This window comes from Vulpes lagopus, chromosome 13 (genome assembly GCF_018345385.1).
Source record: "Vulpes lagopus strain Blue_001 chromosome 13, ASM1834538v1, whole genome shotgun sequence".
Taxonomy (NCBI): Eukaryota; Metazoa; Chordata; class Mammalia; order Carnivora; family Canidae; genus Vulpes; species Vulpes lagopus.
In genome coordinates this window covers 12,576,938-12,603,467 of record NC_054836.1, presented here as the reverse complement: position 1 = coordinate 12,603,467, position 26,530 = coordinate 12,576,938, and the positions used below count along the sequence as shown (strand labels likewise).

At 38.7% G+C, this 26,530-nt stretch overlaps 1 protein-coding gene across 1 annotated transcript in view; it reads right to left on the bottom strand.

The window, feature by feature from the left end:
• GRM3 (glutamate metabotropic receptor 3) overlaps positions 1 to 23,792 on the bottom strand; it is a 207,147-nt gene extending 183,355 nt beyond the window's left edge. The window contains exon 1 of the mRNA XM_041727323.1: positions 23,588 to 23,792. The gene's annotated coding sequence lies outside the window, so the exon portion shown is untranslated. The remainder of the gene's footprint in view (positions 1 to 23,587) is intronic.
• Between the last annotated feature and the right edge of the window lie 2,738 nt (positions 23,793 to 26,530).

Below are 26,530 nucleotides of genomic sequence, written 5' to 3'. Positions count from 1 at the left end.
ATGGGAAGACTTGGTGGTTGATTGTAATAGCTTGCAATCAAACAGAGATGCCAGTCAGGAGTAATGGACTTCATGCCTCTCTGCTCCAATTGACATTTCTCAGGAGCAGGGCACTTGAGGAGCTGAATGTTTCTTTGAAGTTTCCTGGAGGTTTGGGTCTAGGTCTTTGATATTAGAGATTGGGAGCAAGGTACATGGGTGATTGATAGCCATTACGTGAGCATTCTCAGTTTTGCCTTTACTGTCTTGTCTTGAAAAACTGGGTCACATAGAGAGATAACATATGAGTTAAAGTTCTGCTAAGTAGTTTATTGGAATAACCCTCCTCTGCTTGATGAAACCAGAAAAATGCAGGTAGCGCAGCAGGCTAAGGAAAATGCTAAGAGATGAGTTGGGATTCTCACTGTGCCGTGCTCGGTGCTCCTTAACTAAGAGCGAAGCAGTCACTATTTGATAGCATGTATCTCAGATGACAGGTATTTCCCCTCTCTCTGCTTTAGGGACCTAGCTGAATCATTCCCTATTCCACACCCTTAATTCTGTAACAATCTGGGCCAGTCAGGCATTTCTACTATTCAGGTCAGATGTGAAAGTGCTGCATTGTTAGTTACCTGGTGAATGTAGAACATCATTCATTTTACAAAACAATTTTGAGGAATTTTGACATTTGCAACAGAGAAGATCCACAAGTCTTTGATTTGATAAGTTGTTTCCTGCTGCCTCCTTCCTGTCAGAGGTACCGAGCTTGGAAATGAGATCAAACTTCCGGAAAGAAATATGCTTTATATAGATGTTCCTACTCATATTATTTCATAGTCTCCTATGACAACCTTAGCGTCAAAGATTTATTCTGGGTAGTTAAGTTATACAGCAAAATATCTGATGTGAATTTTGGCAAGAAATTGACTAAGTGGGTAACTTGCCAGGAACAGGTATCCATATGGAATAAACAGAAGTAATGAAGATAGGTAAAAGCATGCTCATCAGGGGGCTGCATCTCTGAATTAACTTCCTAATTTGCCCTGATAGAGTGGCATTAAGCTCATCAGTACCTCAATCTATCTTTTTAGTAAGATGTGCTTCATAAACAAGCTCATTTTCTCATGAAAAAAATAAAGCAAAGCAAAACAATAGCTGGTTTGGATACTACAATTCATTAGAAAAAAAGGTTTTCTAAAACTTGAAAGGGCTATTTGGGGAATGTGAATAAGAAAGAAAAAATTAGCTTTAAAAGATCAAGCTCTGGCTTCCAGAGAGGGCTATTCACTCTTAAAGATAAAATCTCTCATTAAGAGGTGCTCAGGTTTTAGATGAAAAAAATACCAGAAACATACTGATGATTCCACATATTAGTTCTAAGGCAGTTATTTTAATTCCCTTCAGGAGAAGTGTGCTAAACTGAGAGAGGTGATGTTTTGTGAATAGAGTCATGTTTTTGACTGTAAAGAAGTAGTGTGATTTCTTGAAGCATCTTTCCATTTACTCCCATGAATAAGATGTTTTCTGGAGTTAAGCTAGAGAAAAGGAAAGCTAATCAGATCATTTTCTGTTCTATGCGATGCAAGATTCTTTCTCTCTATAAAATGGGTTATTAATTCCCCAAATGTTATCCTAGATTCCTCTGCCTATTAAGAGAAGCTTAAAATCTCTAAGGAATTATTTGACTTTCAATATCTCATGCTTTTGTTAAAATACATTTCAACTTGCTCCTGTAATTAACATTAACATCAAGTTCTTATTTCTAACTTCAAGGCTCTCAGAAAGTGAGGATTACTATATAATTTAGATAAAAATGATTAGAGGGTAAAAGTCTTCACAAAACGTGAATGATGGAAAATATGTCTAACAGCCCACTTTACTGCATAGCCCTCGAACTTGTTCTTCCTAAGATTTTGCCGAATATCTGTAAATGTCTGACACTCTGAGTTAACATTTAAAAATACGCATTAGTTTCATAATCACTGCAGTGCAGAAGTTATTAAAGCTCCAGCAGTTTGGCATGAAAGAAACCAGGAAATATTCTGCATTATTTTGCCTCTTGTACCACGTTATAATTTATATGGAATCTTCACTTTCTTAATTTTAGAACACACATATAATCTTCATAAACATAAGAAATATAACATATGGTTCATAGAAGAGACTATAAAATTCATAGTGGTATCTCTAAAGAAAATTCTAGGGATCCCTGGGTGGTGCAGCGGTTTGGCGCCTGCCTTTGGCCCGGGGCGCGATCCTGGAGACCCGGGATCGAGTCCCACGTCGGGCTCCCGGTGCATGGAGCCTGCTTCTCCCTCTGCCTGTATCTCTGCCTCTCTCTCTCTCTCTGTGTGTGACTATCATAAATAAATAAAAATTAAAAAAAAATTAAAAAAAAGAAAATTCTAAAAAGATCAGTGGAAATCATTTGATTAGTGAATCTATATTAATTAATATTCAGACTGGGTATAAAAAGAGAATTGAATTAGTTTGACCGATAGTGGGGGGATTATTAATATTAGATAAAGATTAAGAAACTTGGAACAGTGGATATGACTCCAGATGCAGAAGTATTTCAGCTTTGGTAAGATTTAGCAAATATTTAATAAGCACCTACTATGTGCCTGACCCATATAGGTAATTTTATATTTGTTACCTTCTTTGACCTGAACAACATTGCAAAGTAGATGGTATAATGAGGTTTGAAGAAATGTAATAATATACCTTTCAGGATAGGACAGCTGATAAATGACAGAATCAGAATTCATAGCATGTTCGCCTAACACCAAGTGTGGTGCTCATCTTCATTGTGCCTTTTCTCTCAAATATATTCAGTTTGGCAGCCTAGGAAGAAAACAGAACTAAAAAAATAGATTTCCTCATGTATCAGGTAATAGTTTGACTAATGAAAAATATGTCTTTCTGAACAGACTTTCCCAGCTACCACAATCAACAATGATACTGAGAATAAAACTCTCATGTTCTAAAACTTGCATTAGAGTTATTTTGAAGTCTTTGGCTATCTTTGCCAGAAAGTGGAGAGACAGAAACAAGAAAACTCATCTTCCTAATATTTTCTTAGCAGTCTCTCTTCTTGCTATTAGAATGATGCTAGCCAGGACTCCACAAGGTTATTGCTATCACTTCTCTTCAGTCCTTACAAGGTTGAGTGGAATTAGGGGGTTGTCTGGGCAGCCCATTTGGTTAAGCATCAGACTCTTGGTTTCAGTTCAGGTAGTGATCTTGGGGTTGTGAGTTCTAGCCCCACATTGGGCTCTGTGCTCAGTACAGAGTCTGCTTAAAACTCTCTCGCTCTCTCTCTCTCCCTCTCCCCCCACCCTGCTCTCTCTTTAAATAATAAAGAAATAAATCTTAAAAAGAGTGGAATTAGGGATATGTGTGACTTTGGATTTACTAGTATACATGGCAGGAGGAGGTGAGTATGTAACTGAATTTTGTGGTAGTGTTAGTGAATCTCTCTCTAGGGGCTTCTCAGCCAACTGCTTGTACCACAGTTGTGCAGGCTGTACTGGGTAGAGATGGTTTTGTCACCCCTTTTGGATAAGCTTAGTATGGCTTCTGAATGCATTGTTTGTTCCAAAATCCCTAAGACACAATGGACATTCATCAACAAGGACTTTTTTGTTTTTAGTGTGTCAAAAACAATTGGGATAAGCAATGCCTAGAATGTGATGTTTGCTTCTAATGCATAAATAATTTCAAGCTTTCCACAAAAGGAATGATATATTGATGTCATAGCAGGCACTTGATAAATGCTTTTTTTTTGATAAATGCTTATTGATGGATCGCTTGATTGACTCATTGTGAATGTCCTGAAAAACTGTGTAAACATCAAGATGAAATTTTACATCCATAACACGTCTCACCAAATCTTTTCAGTCTTTAATTCCTAAAATTTTTCTTTAAGTCATCCACTCATTATTTCTGCCAACTCTGCCCAAACTACCATCTTCTGTGTTCTGAAGTCCTATTATCGAATCTACCTGTATGCATTCCGATCATTTCACCCTCATCCATTCTCCATAGTCTACTGTTTTGTTTTGTTTTATTTTGTTTTAAATACAAGAATGTATGACTCCATTCCTATTTTAAGTACTTAAATGATTTCCCATTGTTCTTAGGCTAAGGACAACCCTCAACATACACAGTGTTGCTCCCTGATCTCAATATTCTGGTCACATTGGCCTTTCAGTTGCTCATAGATGCCATTCTTTCCCCTTTCTCAGGATCTCTGCTTCGGCTCAGCCTCCTGAATTCAACTTTTTTTCCTCTCCTCTTCACTTAACTCATTCTCCAGTTGTCGTTTTTTCATGGAAGCCTGATTTTGGTAATATCAAACCCTCCTATTATGTGTTCCCATAGCATTGTATATCTCTTATTTTTAGCAAGCATGTAAGTTACAACTTTATATTTGAGACATTCAACTAGTCTCTCTCCTCCACTAGATAATCAACTGCACATGTACAGGAATTTGAAGGGTTTACCATTACTCTTACAATAAAATTCTTAACAAGGTCTATAAGGCCTTTTGATCTGGCCCCAAGACTCCTTCTTCAAGCTCTTTTTCAGGGAATTATGTCACATAATTCAATCAAAGTTAAGAAACATTTATAGGTTGTCTTTTAACCCATGTTCCATTCTATTCCATTCCATTGCATTCCACTGCATTGTCCACTATTACTGCAAAGCTATACAAATGAGGAGTAGTAACTCTGTTTCCTCAAATTCAATTTTCATCTCTGTCCCCTCTGAACAGTTTTCTATATTCCGATTCTATGGTAATTTCCAAAGGCCTTTAAGATGCCAAATGTATTCATCTCATTAGTTTTTAGAATTAAGATGCTAAAATTTTGGTCCCATCGATTATCTGAGCTACTTTGCCCTCTCAGTTACTATGGACTTCTCAGAGCACTTGCTTTCGTTTTCATGATCACCATTTTTTCTTTTCTTTTTAAAGATTTATTTATTTATTTGAGAGAGAGAGAGAGAGAAAGAGAGAGAGAAAGCACACAAACCACAGGGGGAGGGGCAAGGGCAGAGGGAGAGAATCTTGAGCGGACTCCCCACTGAGCTCAGAGCCCAACTCAGGGCTCACTCTCACAACCCTGAGATCATGACCTGAGCCAAAGTCAAGAGTTGGATGCCCAACTGACTGAGTTACTGGTCTCCCCATCATTTTTTCTTGTCTTGCCTCTTACTTCAGTGACCAGCACTTATCTGCATCTGTTCTCTTTTTCTGTGTGATTTATAAATAGCAAGATCTTTGTTCTTGCTTGTTTACATTTATACCCTAAGACAGCTCATTGGGAAAAATGGCCTCTGCTATTAGATAACAAGTAACTTATAAATACATTTACAATTTCTAGTTTAGAGGTCACTGACCATTTGCAAACAATAACAACAACAACAACAACAAAAAAAAAACTTTAATTTTCATTAATTGTATTAAAATATATTTCTTTGTACTAGCCCCATATTTGAGGCAGGTTTTGAGTTTAATGTGCTGCTTTAACTCAACAGGGGAAAAACTATAACATAAATGAGAAACTGTAGTAAAAAGTCTGAATGGTTAAGTTCTGTTTAAGAACAAAATGCTAAGTTTGGTAGCTCTTGTTAGTATTAGGGTTAGGTATGTTGATGTTAAAGTATAAAGGTGAAGATACATTAAAAGTAATTTTATATTAGAATATGTGTAGAAAATTCTCATTAAAGAAGGTTGTGTTTTTGTATGAATTCACATCTTCAAAAAGTTGTCTTTAAGATCAAAGTTATTCATGAGACATTTTTTAATAGACAATTCAGAAAAATAGCTGGTTATATGAGAAGGATGTTTGAGCCAAAGACAGATTACAAAGATTCTTTAAAATACATAGGTCTTAGATATACATAACATCAAATATTAAAACAATTCTTTCCATTAGCATTTATTAATTTCCTCTTGATCGTATAAAGGCAAACACTACAGAAAGATATTAAAATCGGTGAACTATGACAATATACTCTGTAGGTCAACATAAGTAGCTCATTATAACTCAACTAATATTTATTGAGGGCTCATTGTGTCCAATGTCTTTATTTCCTCATTCCTTCCTCCATTATTTCATTTACCCACTCAACATTTGACTGGGACATAGCTTTCCCTACAAGAAATGTGCAGAGATTAATAAAACAAGTCTTATTTTCAAGTAGAGATCATAAAAGTATTAAGAGATAATTCCTGATTCTGGTAATGAGATATCAAAACAAGTAATTCTGCATTTTGAAACCAGATGAAAGAGAGTTTTCCATTTATAAAAATATGTTAAACATTTAAAAGTAAATTTGATTTGGATATTTACAATTATTATGGAACATATAGTGTATAAGATAGGCAGTTAGTGTGCTTGCAACTAATGTATATCTTTAAATATGGTACTATTGTAAGATTTACCCTGAAATTTTTAAAAAATTATTTATTTATTTATTCTTGAGAGAGAGAGAGGCAGAGACACAGGCAGAGGGGGAAGCAGGCTGGGAATCCAGGATCATGCCCTGGGCCAAAGGCAGGTGCTAAATCGCTGAGCTACCCGGGCTGCCCGGATGTACCCTGAATTTAAGAACAACGCTTTAGAAAAGAAATATTATTCCATAAAATGTACGCATAAATTGAATTATATCTTAATTACAGAAACATTAAACTGTGAAAGGAAAGTGTCTATTACACTCTGTGGAGGAATTATAATAGTAAATCAATTTACAAGCTGGTGGTGGTATCTAGCATCAGTTGATTTATTGATTAGTTTATGATTTTTGATGTCACTAAAGAAACACATTTTGCAATTAATTTCAGAACAACATTGGCAGAAAAACGCTTTTTATTTTGTAAAATTTGAATTGGTCCCATGTACATGTTCCAGTGCCATTCAATTCAGATTACTTTTAAAAAAATTGTTCAAGAATACTTTGTTTCATAATTATACCAAATTCCTTTTAACTTCAGGAAAAGAATATTAGAAAATGTGTTCCTTTGGGTCCACATTCCATTGAGGGCGTCTTAAGTTTTTAAAAATCCTGAGCAATATTGTCATTATTTTCTGTAAGTGCTGCACAATACAACCATGAGCTACTTAAAGTCAAATCTGCAGATACCCAGTACCTACTACAGGGTCAGATACATCCAGAAAGTACTCATTCAAAGTTTCTGGGAAGAAGAGACAGATGTGCCAAAATATGCTAAGTTAAATTAAGTGGAGGCATTTTTACATGTACCTGATATGTTAAGAACTGGAACTCAGAGCATTCCCTTCTCTCAGTCATCATCTGTGCATTTTATATTGCAGTATCTTTTCCTTTTTAAAAGCATTAAGCAAATCTTAATACTAAGAAAAAAGGAAAGATACTTCATTTGGGGTGACTCTTAAGCCTCCAGCATTCTTTTAGGAAAGCCCAAAGAAGCCATATCTGTTTCCCTATAGACTTTATTGACTCATTTCTGCCAAAAAATTAGATGAAGGATTATGATGCCACATACTATTTTTAAAAAATATTTCAAATGTATAGTTTTAAAATTGTGAATAAAGATCTTTAAGGGCAGGGACCATTTTTGTTTTGTTTTGTTTTATGTTTTTGCTTAGCTTGTATGGCCTAACAGAGTACAAATTTGATATATGTGCTTAATTAACAGCTGCTGAATGGGTGAATGAAAATATCATGATTAAGTGAAGGATCTTTAGAGTTGGCATCATAAGGTAACATTAAATAGCTAATTGAAATGGTATATACATGCATGGGAATAGCCAATATGAATAAGTTATAATATTAATATTTTAATTTTTACCATCAAAATGAACAAATCAACATTTAACAGTGTTGCTGTTTATCTGCAAATGCTCAAACCTCCTCTTTGCTAGAACTGCATGGACTAGTTGATGAACCAAAAATAGATAAAATGTTCACTAAATGCTATTATAATCAATACAACTAATGAAGCCGTGTAAACCACAAGCTTTATATATCTTCATGGATGATCAATTTTGGATCTTGTAGTCAGACTGAGGATGTTGTCAAGCATTTTTCTTAGGAAATATTTATAACCAGATTATCAAAATAAATATTTTCAAACATCCTAGGTTTTTTTTTTTCCTTTTGCCGATTGGATTATTATGTTCACCTTTTCCTCTGTGTTTGTTTTGGGAATTAGGGTTTTCCAAAGAGCTCATGTGCTGTTAAGAACTGTCTCTAGATATTGAGTTTACATTACAAACAAGCAAAAATTCCCAGTCTGTCAGAGATCTTCTCCTAGGATACAAGGAAAAGCAAAGTTCAGCTAAACTGCACAATTAATTCGCCATCACTTGTGAATAGAGAGAAAAGGTTGCTTTAAGCTGTTCTTTCCTCCTCCTAGGGATTTAAGGTCAGTTTCAAGAAGCAAAATTACTATTCTTTCAAAGTTGTCTCTCTTGATTTGTATTCCTGTAATTATCTTCTCAAGATCTCTTCCTTTTTAACTTGTAAACTCAGCTTAATAAATCAATTCAAGAATTAGATACATGTAAATAAACATACATATTCTGAGAGCTGGTTGGACAGGAAAAGGAATAAAGTAGGACAATTTCCTTTCCTGCCCACTGGTTTCACCAATATATCAATTAGTTACTTTTGTCTTATACAAAGGATTCTGAGATTCCCCCCCCCCCAAAAAAATAAGAGAAGGGTTTTTTTTTTCTTTTTTTTCAAAATCTATTTCTTTTAACATAAAGAAGAAGAGCATTGTCATTCTGCCTTTTTAAGCTGTGGACAAATTCTGGAGATCAAAAGAACAATGTTTTTGTGTGTGTGCACGTGTGAAGAAATAAAGGCTTAGAAGTGACCCTTTTACTTGCATCCGACTCTTAAGCTACTGAAATTAGAAGGCTTTAAGTGAAAATAGGGAGCATAAACAGTTAAATATAATCTACCCAATAATATTAGCAAGTTGAGCCAATATTGGATTCTACCACTGATTTTTATTTTCTACAAAGAGCTCAGAATGTCACTAGGTTTTGAGTTGTTTTTTATTTTTAAATGAAGAATATAATTCTTCCAAAATGCTTTTATAGATTAAAGATTCTAGTTTTGGGATGATTTCACAAGAGAGGCAGTATAGTTGACTGATCAGGTTCATGAGCTAAAACTGCTGGATCCAAATCCTAGCTATACCCTTACCATGTCACCTTGGCAGCGCGCCTCAGTTTCCTCCTTTGTGAAATAGGAATAATAATGGTACCTACTTCAGAGGACTGGAGTGAGAACTAAATGAGTTAATATGGGTAAAGCAAATAAACAGTGCCTGGCACATTGTAAGTGTTTAATAGAAGTTACTGTTGTTCACAGTATTCTTTGCATTCTCTGCAAATGCTATAGAGAATATATGTGTGAGCCACATTTATTTCATTTTGAGAAGCAGTGTAACAGAGTTTGTATCAAATGGAACACCTTACAGTGTTGTTGAGTAAAGGTTGTGGAAACTAGTATTATCAAAGGGGATTTATGGATCCTGTTCTCTGAAAATGTCTGAAATGTGTTTCTATTTATGAAAATTACAGGGAGGAGTAAATCTGCCAGGAAGTTTTCTTGGGACGTTGATTCAAGTCTCGGTTTTTATGATTATTTACCTCTATTTATCTGCTACTCATATTTCACTGTTTAAGGTGACATGAAGAGGAAAAATGCTTGCAATATGAGCACAAGTGGAGGAATAAGGAAATTTATCACTAACATTATTAGTGATTTTGCTATTAAGACAGAAATTAAAATACAAATTTATCGACAGGATCCATTGGTTTTGAAGTATATTGATTCTGACTTGGGATGCTGAATTCTATTGTCTTTATTGACAAAGGTGACTTAAAATATATGACTAAAAGGAATCTTAAAAAATCAATACTCAATTTTAAAGATGAGGAAAATGAGCTCTGGAGTGATTTAATTAACCATACTCCATTTATTCAATAAATATGTATTGATTTTCTACTATATGATACTTGCTCTATTGGGTAATAGAGAGACATCTGTGAACAAGCAAGCCTGGTCTCTGTCTCTTTAGCACTAAAAGACTACAGTGGGGAGATAGGTGACAATAATAAAGCATGATGAAGGGAAGTGCAGGCAGCTTGGGGTGTGCACAGCAGCAAGAAGCAACCTGCAAGGGGAGGTCACAAGTGGTACAGAATTCTAATTGAGCCCTGAAATTTTTAATTGAGTGGGCCAGTGCTCTGGGAAGTTGCCCAGCCTGTGAGAAGGTCGGGGCTGAGAGGGAGGGCAAAGCATGCAAGCCGTTCTGTTTGATGAGAAGAGGTGTGGGTTGAAAGGGATGACAAAAGCTGGAGGGATACACAGATCACAGTGGGCCAGGTAAAGCCTGTTTTGATTATTCCAAAGGCAATGGAAATACCTTGGGAGAGTTTTAAATGGAGAGTAACATGCTCAGATTTGTGTTGAGATAATTCTAGCTATAGTCCGGTGGATGGATTTGGAGGAGTAAGCCAAGAATCAAGGAAGCCAGTGGCAGGGCTCTTGTAGAGGCTTGGCGAGAGAGAAAGAGAGAGAGAGAGAGGGAGAGAGGGAGAGGGAGAGAGAACGCTGGCTTAACCTACTATCTGTGGATAAATTCTATCAAATCATAACCACATAGAAAATAATGATTTCATTTCTAAGTCTTGTTCTCAAATAGTTGGTTATTACAATTTTCTTTTCACCCAAATTCCTAAAAAATAGCCATTTGTGAAGCCCTCCTTTCCCTTTATTGAAGCAGGGATTTGATACATCATGCCCTTTTCTTATTGTAGAAGGAGGGAAATGATTAGCTTAACTCTTTTAGCTGGTACTTGTCACCCAACAGCTAATTCCTATCTACTAGGCCCTGTTTCTCTTTGTGTCTGCTAGATTCATTCTTGTTTTCTATTCCCATGGTCACTAGGCCAGCATTACATCTCACTTGTTGCCCTAACAAGCTGGCTCGTCTCCCTGAGTCCTACACCTTCGTTTCCTCACATTTAGCTTCACATTGTGCTTTAAGATTCCCCTGCTCAAATGCTTTCAGAGATTTCCCTCTGCATGTAGGAGAAATGTTAGCCATTATTCCACCTGTTCTGAGAGTTTTACCAGGCCTGTGACCCCCATACATTCTACCCTTAAGCCAGTTCACATACTGTTCCCCAAATATATCCACACACTGCATCTCTACCTTTGGGTAGCTCTCGATGACTTTCTCCACTTTCTGAAATCTTCACCCTTTTTTAAAGGTCCAACATCAAAACCATTTTTTTTTTTTTGCATGATACTTTCTACATTTATACCTAGCAGAAGTGTTATTATCCACTCAGGCATCTTCTACGTGAGCTCCTGAATTTGCCTGTTACTATAGTTACTAGTTACATACACACATATCTCATCTCTCCTATTAGTTTATACATTCTTAGGGAGATAGTGATTTTTTTTTTGCTCTGTCCTCCTCTGTGCCTTGCCCAGTGGTTTAAAAATAGTGGGAATTGAGTAAGGTTTTATTTAATTAAAATGATGTTACTTTCATGCCAAATTTTAAAATTTTTATAGAAGTTATTTTGTTGGTGATCCAAAATGCCTTTAAGAAAATAATACAATTTAGGGAATAAAATTAAGAGTATAACAGTATTCTTACTTTGGAAGTGCAACCTGTAAAGGGAAGAAATTGATGTTAATATTTCAGCAAGAAAGATACCCAGGTAGTAAATAAAAAATGTAAAATCATATTCCTTCATTCATTAAATATATGTTAAAAATCACTATGCGAAAAAAATTACTATGCATTTCATTCATTATTGTAGACGGTTGAAAAGATAAGGTCTTTCTCCTTTTGGAGCTAATTCTAGGAAGGCAGACTGATGGATGTTCTAGCCACATCTTGAATTATTTCACAGGCATTGATTTCTGTAAGTCTTTATTCAGGTAGCCCCATAAAAAACTTTTTTCTGGGTCATAAAAAGTTATAATCTTTTTTACTTAGGCTTTATTACCATACTTATATATACCACAAGCATCTATTGGTATAGTGGTACTGAGGCATTTTGCTAAATTCACACTTAAGTCAGAAACCACAGACCTCTAAGTGAGCAAATGCACTACATTCATTATGTCAAAGTATGGTCAACGGATGTTCATAAGAGAGAGAGAGAGAATAAGGAAATGCACCAAAGCACATAGAAGCACAGAATGGGCTAGGTTTGACTCCATAGTGGGAAATACAGAGGATAAGAGACGTTTAGATGCTTTGGCAGTGGAGAAGTACAAAAATGTTGCTGCCCTGAGACTGGTCCACATGCTGAGTGTTGTTCCTGCAAGAATGTGTGTTTTTTGTAAACCAAAGTGGGGTAAGGGACATAAGACAGAGAGAAGGAGAGACCCCCAATCCCACAGAAAGGGCTAGAGGGGCAATGAGACCCCAAAGGTGAGTCTCTCTAGTATGTACTGCTGAGAGAGAAGGTGCTAAAGAGGTATGGTCAGACAAAGGGAAATTTATGTCAAGGAATTGAGGTAAGATCCTCAGCAATGAAGAAAGAAGTCTCCAAACACAAAACACACACACACACATACACTCTAAGAGGGAATCAGCTCTAAAATCTGGGAGCCCCAGAGCATGTGGTACCTGTTAGATAAGAACTTCTTGTTTCACATACCTGTTCTGGTATGCCTTCCCTCCATCCCCAACTTTGGAAGAGTCAGAACTTGAGTTAATAAGAGAAACAAGGAACAATGGAAGAGAAGACAACCTTAGGAGATTTAGATCATTCTTTCTCAACTCCCCACTTTTAGGTGCCTGTGGAAGAGTCAGAACTTGAGTTAATAAGAGAAACAAGGAACAATGGAAGAGAAGACAACCTTAGGAGATTTAGATCATTCTTTCTCAACTCCCCACTTTTAGACAGAGAGGAGTCTTAACTTTAAAGTTTCAAGTTTTAATTATTACATGGGTCTAGTTTTTGTGTTGGGGGTTATAACTAAGGTTTATCATTTAATTATGTCAGAGTATAGTATATTTTACTGAATGTATTTTAAAGGGGCGATGAGAAATGAAAATAAGTTGGCCTTCTGATTTTCTTCCATAAATTATTGTTCTTCCTGCCTATTACTCAGGTCAAAACAATATTTCACTATTGAAGCCCATAGCTGGTGAGGATCACACGAATATTGTGGATAAAAATGGCTTTGGTAGGACAAATTAAGCATCATTAGTATGGACTTAAATAAGGTGAGCTTTGAAATTGGCCTTAAAATACAGGTTTATAGAAAAGAGGCAGAAAGCACATTCTAAATGAAGTTGTGACCATAGAGATGCTCAAAGGTCTATTTTGTGTACAAACAAAAAATCTGGGTAGAGGAGAGGATCCTACTGAGAAAGAAAGGTTGGAAAGATTCATTGGGAATATACTTACAGAAAAGCTTGACAGCCAAGTTAGGAAGTTTAAACTTCCTTTTCAAATGATGAGTTCATATTTAGTGCCCTTTAAACCAGGGAATGGGATGTGAAATTTGATTATTCATCAAAATGCAACTGGTAGCTCAATGTTGCCTTTTCCAAATCTCCATCTTCTTCTCTATACATCAGGATATCATATTTTACCGTTTTGTCACATCATTGTATTTTCTCTAGAGAACCTTAGTTCTCTTGTTCATTTTCTGACTCTCACTATTCATTGAAAGCTGAATGAGTACAAAAGTCCTTCTAAATTCTTTTGGTTGTTCTTCACTGCTACAATATCCCTAGAACAATGATTGGACACACATCATAAGCATTTGCTAAATATCTGGCAAATAAATAATGAGGAGGGAGAGACTGGAGTAAGTGAACTGTCATAGAAGATTGGGGGACAAGCGATGGGAATAGGGCTAAGGTTTTGGCAGTAGTTGGAGAGAAAAGAAGACATGCACAGGATGAGTTATGAAGGAAAGATCAAGAGAGGACCACACAGGAAAAAAATGCCCATTGGCAATTCCAAGATCTTGAACCATTTTCTGGGGGAAATGATGGTGCACCTCCTAGAATCTGGAAATAAGAAGGAAGGCACTGGTTTGGGATGGTGTTGGACTTTTAGCTCTCACTAGATAGAACTCTGTGTCAGTGGGAGAGGCTGGTGGAAGGGCCTTTATCCGTATAAGCACTGCAACCACCACAGAGGGTAAAGGAAGCCAGGATCTGCCAGGGACACAGTGTAACTTCCAGCAATTTAATGTTTTTTGTGCCTGAGACAGCCTGAGCTTTAACAATTCAAATGTTTTTTAATGTTGGGGAGAGTGGGGAGATGTGGTCTATTTTTTTTTTTTATTATTATTATTGCTTTTCACTTCATGAAGTCAGTTATTAAGTGTGGAATGTAAATGAACACAAAGAGGTTGCTCAGGCCCCCTAGGAAGTGAGCTGGTGGCCCAGCCCAAGCCTGCCCAACCCCCTGCTGCCCATCCCTCATTCCCTCTTCAGTCTTTTCCCATGTGGCTCTGAACACTGCTTCGGAAACTATCTTTGGCAGTATTTGTGAGGATTGCCAGCTTCAGCTAAGCAACCATTCACTTGAACGAAGTAGAAGCTGAGTGGAGAATGTATAAGAAGTTGCCAAATGAGGTTTTTATTTTTTCTCCCTCTCGGCAGATCCGGAGGGCAAAGGGGGGAACTGTGACAAATAATGTTTTCCCACATCCCCCAGCTCAAAGGGATATAGTTATACAGACAATTTGAGTTTTAAGTGTGTAGTTATCGAAATCAAGAAGCATTTCTGTTCTTAGAAATAGAATATTTTCATTCATAATACTCTTCAAATACTGGTATTTTAATAAATATGTATCAAGTTTGTGTATCTTAGTGGAGTTTGCTATAGGTAATAAAAGGAAAATTTCCTTTCAATGGAAACACCACGAGGTTTCCAGAAAATGAATCTATTACACAATCATGGGGACTGCACTTCATTAATCCAGCTTAATTAATTAATATTCTGGCTTGCAGAATTTATTTTGAACAACTGGTTAATCTAATGAGAGTGGACTTGCTGTGGAGACTAATTTTGTAGAGTGATTCATTGGGTGTTCCATGTATGACCATTATTCTATGTCTAATTGTTATGGACTGAGTGTGTCTTCCTTTCCTCCCATCCCAAAATTCATCTTTGAAATCCCGATGTGCTAGTATTTGGAGGATAACTAGGTTTCAATGAGTTTACAAGGATGGGGGCTCCCATAATGGGATTAGCATATTTGTAAGAAGAGGAAGAGAGACCAGAACTCCCTTTCCTCACCATGTGAAAGGTGGTCCTTCAGGAAGTGGGCTCTCAACAGCAACAAAATCTGTTGACACCTTGATTTTGGGCTTCTCAGTCTTCAGAATTAAGAGAAATACACGTCTGTTGTTTTAGCCACCCAGTCTGCAGTATTTTGTTACAGCAGCCTGAGCAGACTAAGACAGTAGTGCTTCTAAGACTCGAGTATGCATGAGAATAATCTGGAAAGGCATTTGATACATGTATTGCTGAATCCCAAACTAAACAACATCAGCCTGGGATACGTCTGCCCCAGTATTCTTCATTTCAAGTACACTTCAAAGTGATTGTGAAGGAGGCTCTTCCGGGCAATAATTTGATAAATACAATTTTCAGCAGAGTCAAGATGATTGTTATTTGTATAGTAGATGGGAAGGTGGGAAGGAAAGGCTGCCCCACCTCTGACTTTGTCTTTAAACTTTCTTATTCTCTCCTATTTCATCTGTTCCAACTTTCTCTGTCTGAAGAATATACTTAAAGTTAGTGGATTCCCTCTATATCACATAGCAACAAATAGGATTTTAGGATTTAATTTAATCTAATTAATGAATTATTTAATTAATTTATTTCAAGTAGGCTCCATGCTGGTCATGAACTCTATGGAGGACTTGAACTCATACCCTGAGATCAAGACCTGAACTGAGATAAATAGTTGGATGCTTAACCGACTTAGCCACCCAGGCACCTCCAGCTTTAGGATTTTAGAAGGATAAAATGGGGAAGATGAGCACTCTATAATATCACAATCTTTTCCTACCAGGGCTTGCTTTGTTCAATAATCACAGTGAAAGTCTCTTCTAAAATTTCTACATCATGTTTATTCAAGAAATCATAGCCAAAGAAGGACATCTCTTAGGCAAAATTGTCAAGTAGGACAAATTATAGTTGTCCATTATGCCACTTTCCACCATGGAAGAAGTTGGCTTTTCTGCAAAAAAAAAATGAACCTATAAATCCAGTGTATTGGAAGGTTGGTGAACTACATGGATTACATGGATTCAGAAACATATGGTCTTTTATGCTTTTGGGATGAAACAACTTACTTTAAAATTCAGAGAATTTAATGAACCAAGGCAGGTACTGGAAGAAACTTTTCTTGGAGGGAGGTAGGGTAAAAGCCTTCTTCAAAACATTTTTCCTAAAAGCAGGTTTTAAGCAAAGTCTATGGAAGAGATGTATCAGGAATCTACATTCTATGTCTTGGCTCCTTATTAATTCCGAAATGAGGTATGGTCTAATCACCAAAATATCTGGACTTGACAGTAATCACTAGGATTAATGCATCAGAATGTGGAGGTCTTTGCTTCTTTATAAGATGCTTCAAGATAGAAACAGTTAATTATATTCTCCAGATTTCTTTATCTTCTTGAGGCAGATACAAATTCCAACTGTTTTCGACCTTGTAGTGCCATCTCCCAAATTGGCATGCATTTCAATATATTTTGTGAAAGCAGTTTCCATTATTTTATATTCAACACATGGCACATTGAAATTGTTAAGCAAAATATAAAATATTATTAGTAATCTATCTACTATTTATTATTAACAATCAAAGAAAACAGTCTCCAACAGATGGAGGGACAGGTCTGTGATATTTATTCATTTTTTTATGCCCATAAAATACTCTAGCACAAATTACAAATCAGAGAAACACTTTCATGTAAAGACTCATATTTCAGCTCTTGGATTGTCTGGAATGAAGTATAAATTCATGCAATCAAGACAGCAGGTTTCCTGCCTATGGGAAAACAGTCATGTCAGAGAATCATATGTGGATTTTCCCAGAGCATTCTTACTGATTGACCAAGTCTTTGGAATCATCAGCAGGTCAATTGGCTTCTCTTGTTCTTAGTGTGTTTAAAAATTGAAGCCCCTAAACTTTTCCTTTTTCAAGTTGTTGTCTATGTTGTGAATAAATGCCCAAATGCGTAAAATGCTAAGAATTTCTTACATAAAGAATGAATGACTATTTCAGCTGGGTAAAGAAATTTTGAATTTTTGATACATATATTTTTATCAGTTCATTTTCCTGGCAGGAAGGAGTTAGGTTGTAAAGAGGAGACAAACCTTAGCATTTTAGCCTTAAGAAGCAGAAATGCTATTCACCTCCAGGCTGGCTCCTTGTGAGACTCTTTACCACTGTACTTAGTTTTGCTGATTGTGGTGTTCATTGAAATCAGGCTCCAGGAAATAGAATTTGCTCACATTTTCACACCTGCTGTTTATTCTTCAGCTTGTTAGTAAACCTCTTGTCTTCAGAGACTTTTCTGATTCTCGATTTTTTCCTTTAGTTTGAGTTAACTGTATATAATTTTGCAGTTTATTTCTCCCATTTGCATTTTGTTGCCCTTCAGAAGATACAGGGTCTGTCTGGGGATGTATAAAGGCTGAGCGTGGGGAACTCCATTGTGGGTTCTATTTCACTGGCTGGTCTCCCTCTTTGCTAAAATATGTCCCTCTACTTGAAGCTCAAAAATAACTTGAATGAAATGAATCCCGGCATAAAATTGGAAGGCAACATAGCTTAGTAGTAAACAAATAGGACTTGGAGTAAGAACATACGTTTTGAATTCCAGTTCAGCCTTGTTAACTACTTGAACTGGGGGAAATTACTTTATCTGTGTGGGCTTTCCTTTGCTGAGTAAAATGGAGATTATAGTATGTCCTTATAGGGTTCTTGTGAATGTTAAATCAAATAATCCACGAAATGACTTAGCAGAATTCTTGGCACTTGGCAGCTGGTCAGTAATTATCATCTGTTGTTATGACATACCATTATTTGTCATCTCACAACATCTAGCAGTGTCTCAAATACATCTATATTAGAAATTTTATTTATTGACTGATTTATTAAAGATTTTATTTATTTATTCATGGAGAGACAGAGAAAGAGAGGCAGAGACATAGGCAGAGGGAGAAGCAGGCTCCCTGCAGGAAGCCTCATGCGGGACTGGATCCCAGGACTCTGGGATCACTACCTGAACCAAAGGCAGACACTCAACCGCTGAGCCACCCAGGTGCCTCTGTATTAGAAATTTTAAATCTAAACATATCTGTCAGTTAAAGAACCAGAGTTTTTTCATCCAGTTGATAATTCTGGTAGCCTTTTCACTATTCTAGAGTTTCAAGTTTAATTTTTGGAATACTTTCAGCTCTGCACAATTGTGAAATTTTGTGGGTGTTTTAACATTTTCTGTGTCCCTATTGCATGTCCAGAATCTTCTTGTGGTTATAATAGGTACTTAATAAATATTTATTGGCCTATTGCTACCCTGTCAACTACCTTTTCTTTCTGGTGGTACTCTAGTTTTGGGGGGAGTCTCCTCAAATTGTTGTAGTCTTAATAATTCCATGCTACATATATAAGCTGTAATTTTTTTCAAACTTGTGTTTAGTATCATGGTTTTAAAATTTTTGTCTCTTTGGTGCATACGTATACTCTTCCAACTGAACTTACTAAAATGTGTGTGGGTGGGTGTGGGTGTGTGCAGTGGTACACAGACAATGATAGTGAAGTAAATTCTGACAAGGAATTAAAAATGAGAGCTACCTCGGGCTTTCTGTGGTGGCACCGTGTATATACGGTTTTATTTTCAAACATGATGTTTCAGTCTATGCTTGTATAGATAATACATGAATGTTTTCCAAATTGATTTCTCTGTACAGTATACAATTTCCCATTCCACAAAAGATTACTCATTTAGTGAGGAAATATATTCTTTGTAGACACAGACTTCTTAGAAGGCCTCTGTCCCAGGGAGAAGTCACAAATATATAATAGCCTACTTTTCCTATACCAAGAGAATTGATTTCCCCTTTGTTTCAAAGGAAAATCATTTTGGGGGTACTTACTATGTGATAAATGGCATGATATAAACACTTTGGGGCTTCAGGAAGGAGAATACCAGTTTAAAAATTATTTATTCCACGAACTCTGATTTTACTCCCTGAAAGATATAGTCTGTTTCAGAATGTCACTTCTCCTCACTATTTCCTTAACTTAAGCCACATGAATGTTTTTCCATGTACAATCTAGTGCTCACCATGCAGTGAAGAAGACAGCACTAAATTTCTGTGTTTGGCTGCTGATTCACCTTACTCCTAGACCTATATTTTGGCATCTGAAGTTGCCAAGTGTAACCTACAAACTTATTTCCTGATTATATCATTTACTCCTCTACTGTCTAGCAGAACTTGCATTTCAGTGCCTGTGACTTGGAGAAACAATTGAGTGGGATGGTGAGTCTACCAAGATACTGGCTTCAGAATCTTAAAAGAAGCCTACACATGGATGTCTTGGAACTAGATTTTAAGTGAACAAAATAAAGATCTCTTTCTCTCCTGTAGTTATTTCAGGCTTTTCTATTTTTAAAGTAACCTTCACATATGGTACCTCCATATACATCTAAATATATTCCACATAGATATATGCATGATTTGAGTTTACTTTTCATGATACAGCACAGTGATGAATTTGAGCTTAATTATACTGGCTTTTCAGATTGTGTTTTGTATGAAGGGGCTACTGTATTCTAAGAGAATTACTATGTATATCATGTTCACGTACGCATCTAAACTATATCCACTATTAGATTCCTAGCACATTCTATTAATTATGGAAATCACTTTGATTTCAATAGTAGAATTTACATGACAACAGCTTCTGAGGCTTCGTAGAGCATCAGACCAGAATGTCACAGAATTCCCTTGTAGTGTGGGCGTTGACAGGGTTCTGTTGACATTGAATTTGCAATGAAAATGCCTCATAAATGTGCATTCGCATAGAACATTACTTAGAAAGGACCATCTCAATATTCACACAGGTCATTAATGTCAGAGATGAAAAATTTCCTCACACTTCCATTAGTAAAATAATTAGGAACATATAGTCATACATATACATACCAATGACCTGAAAGATGTGTCTTAAATATTTAGAAAAGATGTCCAGATATAGAGCTGTCTCCTTTGAATTCTCTCCTGTAACTGCAGAAAGCTTTTGTATTCTACAAGTCCTGTATGAAGAGTCCAAATCAGGCAAGAGAATGGACTGATCCAGTGGGGTTATAATAGGGAGTAAGTAACAAGATAAAATAGAACCACGGGAAAATTAGGCTGAATATCACAACAAAAGTTCATAACAGGGAGAACTATTAGACTGTGAAATAGTCTTTCAAAGGAACTAGAAGAAGTCATTACTTGAGCCATTTAAAACCAGACTGGACTGAAATACTCCAAAATACAGTATGCTATGGGGACCAAGCCTACATTAGAAGTGGAAGGAGGGGAATGACCTAATAGTTTCTACTGTTTCTGTGATTACTATGATTGTACTCATTTTATGTGTTCAGTCTTGGTAGATAATCTTCTATAATTTTATGCTACTTCTTGGGAACAGTTTCAACAAATTCATCCAATACAGAATTGGATGCATTTAGCAGAATCTCAGAAGAGATGAAAATGTACAATAAACTCTGCGTAAAATAGCAAAGCCAGATAACTACAAGTACTTTACTATTCCTTTTTTTGGGAGTAATCCTTGGAGGAGACAATTCTCACCCTGGAACTCTGGCCATATTTCACCATGCATAAACGCATCCTGTCCTTCTGGTTTTCAATGGAAATTAGGTACTAATTTTCACTTCTTTTATTTAATGCTATCTTGGGATGATGTTGAGTGCAGAAGAACAAATTGAAACATTTCATCTTGAGCCAATGGGCTATATTTTGGCAGGAGGTAGCTAGGACCCTGGAAAAAAAAATCATGTACCATTTTGTGACTGACATCAATAAGAGGACTAGACAAGAAAGACAAAATGTTTTGATTCGAAAAAAAAAAGTTTGACATGAAATAAGAAAGAGGAAAAGTTACCTAGGTAAATTGTAAAACTGTTATTATTGGGAGTCTTTCAAAATAGGACCATCCTCAATCTTGTGTGATTCTGGTTGATTACCTATCATGAAGTAGTGAAGTGAGACAGGTGAGGTGACCTTCTGACAATTATCTTAATGTTTTCACTCAAAAATACTAGTTTAAATGTAATTAAAAATAAAGACCCTCACTTTATGCTATCTTTGCATTTATTCAAATTACCAAATTAAATTGCAGTAACAAAATCGGAGATGGGCTTATCAGTTTGATATGTTTAGTAATTGTGGGGTAAATCATCTGATTTATACTCATTTCTTTCCCTGTGTACACCACAACTTCTTAGAAAGACCCATCAAATACAAGTGAGTAGATCATGGAATATATTTTCATTATTTATAAAATTTTCTGTTTATGTAGCTTTCCATACATTTTCTCAACTTATTGATCATGTATTCCTAAAGTGTGAAAAATACCATTCAATTTAAATAGAAAGACGCCTCTTTCCCCTAAATCCTCAAATTTAACCTATTCTTTGTGTTGGCATAATTTTTCATGAGTTAGGTTTCACATTTCATCGTCAATGATCTGGCTCACAGAACAGGAGGCTTTATACCTAGGTATTTTGTGGGAGTCGGTGGTCACTCAACAGTACTAGGAGATACTCTTATCATGTATCCGTCTTTTTAGCCCAATGAATAAAGGCATTCTGGAATTTTCATTGTTTTATTTGTGAAAACATAAGTTTCAAGACTCCTTTTCCTCAGTTTCCATCCTTAGCACCTGTGTTACTCTGACTATAAATCAAAATAGCCTTAGGGCATGCCTATCATCCAAAATATACCATGTACTCCTGCTGGGTGATCAGAACCTGAAAGGATGGACAGCTAAAACCTACAGGTATGAAAGATATTTATAAATCCAAGACAATGTCACTGTGATAGGGAAAAATACCACTTTATTAAGGTTCGGTGTGCAATAGCTTCCAGAATCTATTCAAATTCTGTTGAGCTGTTTTGAGCTCAAAAATGCATAACACTACAGAATCAACTAATAGAATGTCCTAAACCATCTTTGGGTAGGAACTGTATATAGTCCACGGGAGTTTAGTGTAGTAGGAGTTGAGGTGTTTTATGCCTATATTAAATATATTTACAAAAACAATTAGAGTTCCAGTAGCAGCCTTAAAATATGTGATCAGATAAACCGAGGCTGACTTAGATTTAGGTAAATGAATAATGTTTCTTTCCAGATCGATGCTTAATTTTTTTTCCCTAGAGAAACACGATATAGCTCTACTAAACAGTGCTAAGAGTAGGAAGCACAAATAAAATTAAGCAGAGAAAAATCAAAGGAATGCACTATGGCCGGGATCCTTAACTCATCACCCTCAACTCTCTTTCACCCCAACTCTGCATAGACCCATTAAGTCATTATCACTATTATTTAACCTTAAGCACATCTTATTCGTGTAACAGTTGAAATATTTTATCAGCAAATTAGCCGACCACTTGACCACCGATCATTTAAAGCGTACAGTTTTATTATTTCCTAATCAGAATTTACAATGCTTCGAAACACTTAAAAGGCAGAGGCATGTCCCCTTGAGATACCTAAAAGTATTCTACCCTAGGGAGTCCTCCGCGTTTGTTTTAGCGCAGGGAAGGAACTAGAAGGGATCGTAAATGAAATCCTTAAGACACAAGCTTATTGGGTGTATCACCTAGTCTATTTCTGGATCGCGAATCTCCCGCCCTCTCTGAGTTACCTCACTGTCAGATAGGAAAATGGAACAAGATCGATGAAGAGATGGGCTCCGGGTCTGGCTTTTCGATGTTTCGCTCCAGCCCCCCAGAGCTCGGGGCATGGGGTTAGGGCTGCGTCCCAGGCGCGCCGGCGGCAGAGCGAGCCCCCGGCCGCTCCGGGCTGCGGAGTCCCGCCCGCCGGGTCCGCTGGCCGCCGCCTGCCTCCGGGCGCAACCTGCACACCCGCGGAGCGCCGGGGCGGCAGCGCATCACCGCAGACCGCCTGCGCACAAAGCCCCAGGAGCCCCGAGTGGAAGCGAATCCCGAGCCCGGAGCGAGGCTAGAGGTGGTTGGCTGGCGGCACTGGCCTCTCGGGGTCTGGGGGCGCCAGCTAGCCCCTCCGCCTCTCGCACCGCGCACCGCACCCCGCACCCCGCACCCCGCACCCCGATGGCGGGACTGCGCCCTGAGACCTGCCTCCCTCCCGGAGACACGGACGCGCGCGCACACACACCGGCTCTCACTCACGCACACCCACCTCGCCTCTGGCCCCCTCCCGCCCCACCCCCGGCAGCGCTGTAGGGACCGGTCTGGGCTCTGCCTCAACTTCTGCCCCACGCGGCACCCTCGCCGGGCGCCCTCCGGAGGGCCGCGTCCTCCTCGGGGCCCCTTACCTCGCACCGACAACTCCTGGCAGGGACTGGAGCTGGCCGCGGTGGCGGCGGCGGCGGCGGCTGAGCCTGCACCCGGGCTCTGGCTCATGCTTGGTGCTCCTCATCCGACACAAAAGAGGTAGCTTGCCGGCTTCGTCCTTTCCAGATCCGAGGAAGAACTTACTTTGCCCCCGAAAGGGCCAACTTGTGCGCGCCGCCTCCTGTCACCGTGCCCCCTGCCCCCGCCCGCTCCCGGCCGCGCGCTGGACCACTGCCCGGCGGCGGAGCATCCAGGCCCCCGAGTCGGAGGGGAGTGGGCAGAGGGGGGGCGGGGGGAAGGGAGGGCGGGGGCTGGGAAGGGGGAGCCCCGGGGTCTCCGGCGGAGGGTAGGACAGCGTTTCCCAGCCGAGCCCCCCTCGGCTTGACAGGCAAACCCACTTCCCAGGCGCGGAAAGCAACTTTCCTTCACCTTGGCCAGGCTCAAACCGTAGCATCTAATTGGGACCCTCGGCGGAGGCCCGGGCCTTCTGGCACTCTCTCCCTCTCCTCGTTCGCCCTTCCCCTCTCCTCCCCCTCCCGTTACAGGGGTGTCTCTGCGGAGTCTTCAGGGAGCCCGGGGACCTGGCCGAGAGGATCACTGTACGCGAGCCGGGGCGGCTTGGCGAGCTGCTCCGCCTCGCGCTGTTGGAAATCCTTAGGCAGGACACGCGAAGGTGGGGGAATTGCCGAGGGGTGGGGCGCAGGGGCGTGGGGCGGCAGGAAGATCTGCGGCTCCAACTTTGAAGCTCCGCTCCAGCTCGCTCCTGCCTGCGGGAGAGCAGGGACTAATGGCCCTGAAAGAACTCTCCAGCGATCCCCGTGCCACGGGCTGGCCGCACGCTGGAGGAGAGAGGGAGAGCGGGAGCTGAGAGGGGGCGAGCGAGGCGGAGAGCCGGGGGTGCCGCGCTGCCCCACGCACCGCCCAACTGCACGGGGCGAGCCCCTGGAGAGGGCTGGGGCAGAACAGTCTCTGGGTCAGGCGGGAGGGAGACGCTCCCGTTTCCTAGCAACCCCCATCAATCTTCTTGGGAGAGCTCCCTCTGAAGGAATGCGATTGGGCAGCCCCTGGAGGGAAGCCACGCCCCCTCAAGGATGCTGGGCTGCTGCTTTTTCGCATTCTCCTAAATTTCTTGGGTGGAATTAAGATTGGAGGGGAGTGCTAAAGTACCTTCCTTCTGGTCCTCCTGCGCTCCCACACAGCTCCCTGGCGGCGACCCCTACCCCTCCGCTCCCACATTAGCCCTCCTCTAGCCCTCCTGGGGGTTGGCACACATAGGCACTGCTCTCTACAGAACCTCTTCTTTCTTCTTGAAATTAAATAAATAAATAAAAACCTTAAACCGGTGACGTAGGCACAAAAGAGAAAAAGCCACACGGAAATAGCTATAATAAGCTCCGAGCTACAGATACAATCCTAAAGGTAAAATTCCAGGGATCTCGCTATGTTTAGAAACACATTGTGCTTAATTTCAGAATCGAAAATTCGCTGCCATTAATTTTCCCCCCCTGATACACTAACTTTGTATCCTTAAACAAGGACTGAGTTATATAGAGCCGGAGACAATTAAACTCAATGCTTCAATGCTACATTTATTCGTTAATATTTAATGTTAAGTTGTTTAACAACTGCCTGCTTTTGTAACCTAGAAATAATTTTACTACTGATTCTTTCAGAGAGCTGACAATATTTAGAAGACACGTGTACTTACATATTCCATTGTGAACACCACTAAAACTAGAAACTGGAGTATATTAAAATTACAATGTTATTAAATAGTGAAACTCTAAAAATGCTAGAAGTTCGTCTTCCAAAACCATTCTTTCTGGAATGCAACAGCAGTGCCAAAATAACAGCAAAATCATCCTTCTCTTTGTGTTTCATTGTTATTATCTAACATGTACCAAAAACGCATTACACTTTTGTAAGAGAGAATTTTCACAATGTCTGTCCAATAGACCAGCGCACATTAAGGAGCAGTGACAGGACAAAGGAGAGCATAAGGATCTATTCACTGCAATGCTTCAGATATGCATGAAGCCATGTTGGCAGCTTTCCGTTCCTTCCAGAATGTTCCACAAGGTACCTTTTTTTTTTTTTTTTTGCCTTTTGAAGACTATCAGAATCAGCTGAGATAGGGAGAAGTCGAAGAGATCTGATGTTTTCATTCATTAAAAATAAAAGTAGCTGTGTTTGCACAAAAGAAAGCACTGGTGTGCAGGCTGCACTGCATATGGCCTTAGCTGCATATAGGCTACTTAACATATTAGAGTTGGTGATGTGCAGAGTCTGAAATACTGAAGCAAATTATTCATCTGTACTCGGATCTGGCCTTATGGGACACTTTTCTCTTTTTCCCCTGACACATACACACAGAAATGATGAATGTAAAGACATTTCAGGCTGGTGAAAGCATATTACCTGAATTTGAATCCTTAATTGCCATCCCTTTCTAGCTGTGTGACCTATGGTGAGGTTCTTAACTTCACTTTAACTTGATTTGATCACCTATAAAATGGGAATAATAATTGCTTGTCTCAGAGTTATTTTGAGGGTTAATAAGTACCATGTAGGCAGTATGCAGGTATCAGCTATAACTATTAGTCTCTAGTTTATAGCTAACCAGTGGTATTTTCATTGTTGTGCCACATATAACATTTAATTTAAATTTATCATTGAGAACATGGTTTTAACTTTTAATGTTAGTGTGTGTACGTGTGAGCACGTGCACGCATGCGTGCACACGTGCATGTTTTCAAGGTCCTTTTAAAAGCCTCAAGGGATAGAACTAAATAACAACCTCTGGCTAAAAAGCATGCAAATTAGGAAATGACCTTTCCCTTTCTCCTCACCCTCCCTCAATATTCTAACTGGGCTCAATTTCTAAACAATTCTACTCCCCACTTTTAAATTGCATGTTTATTGTT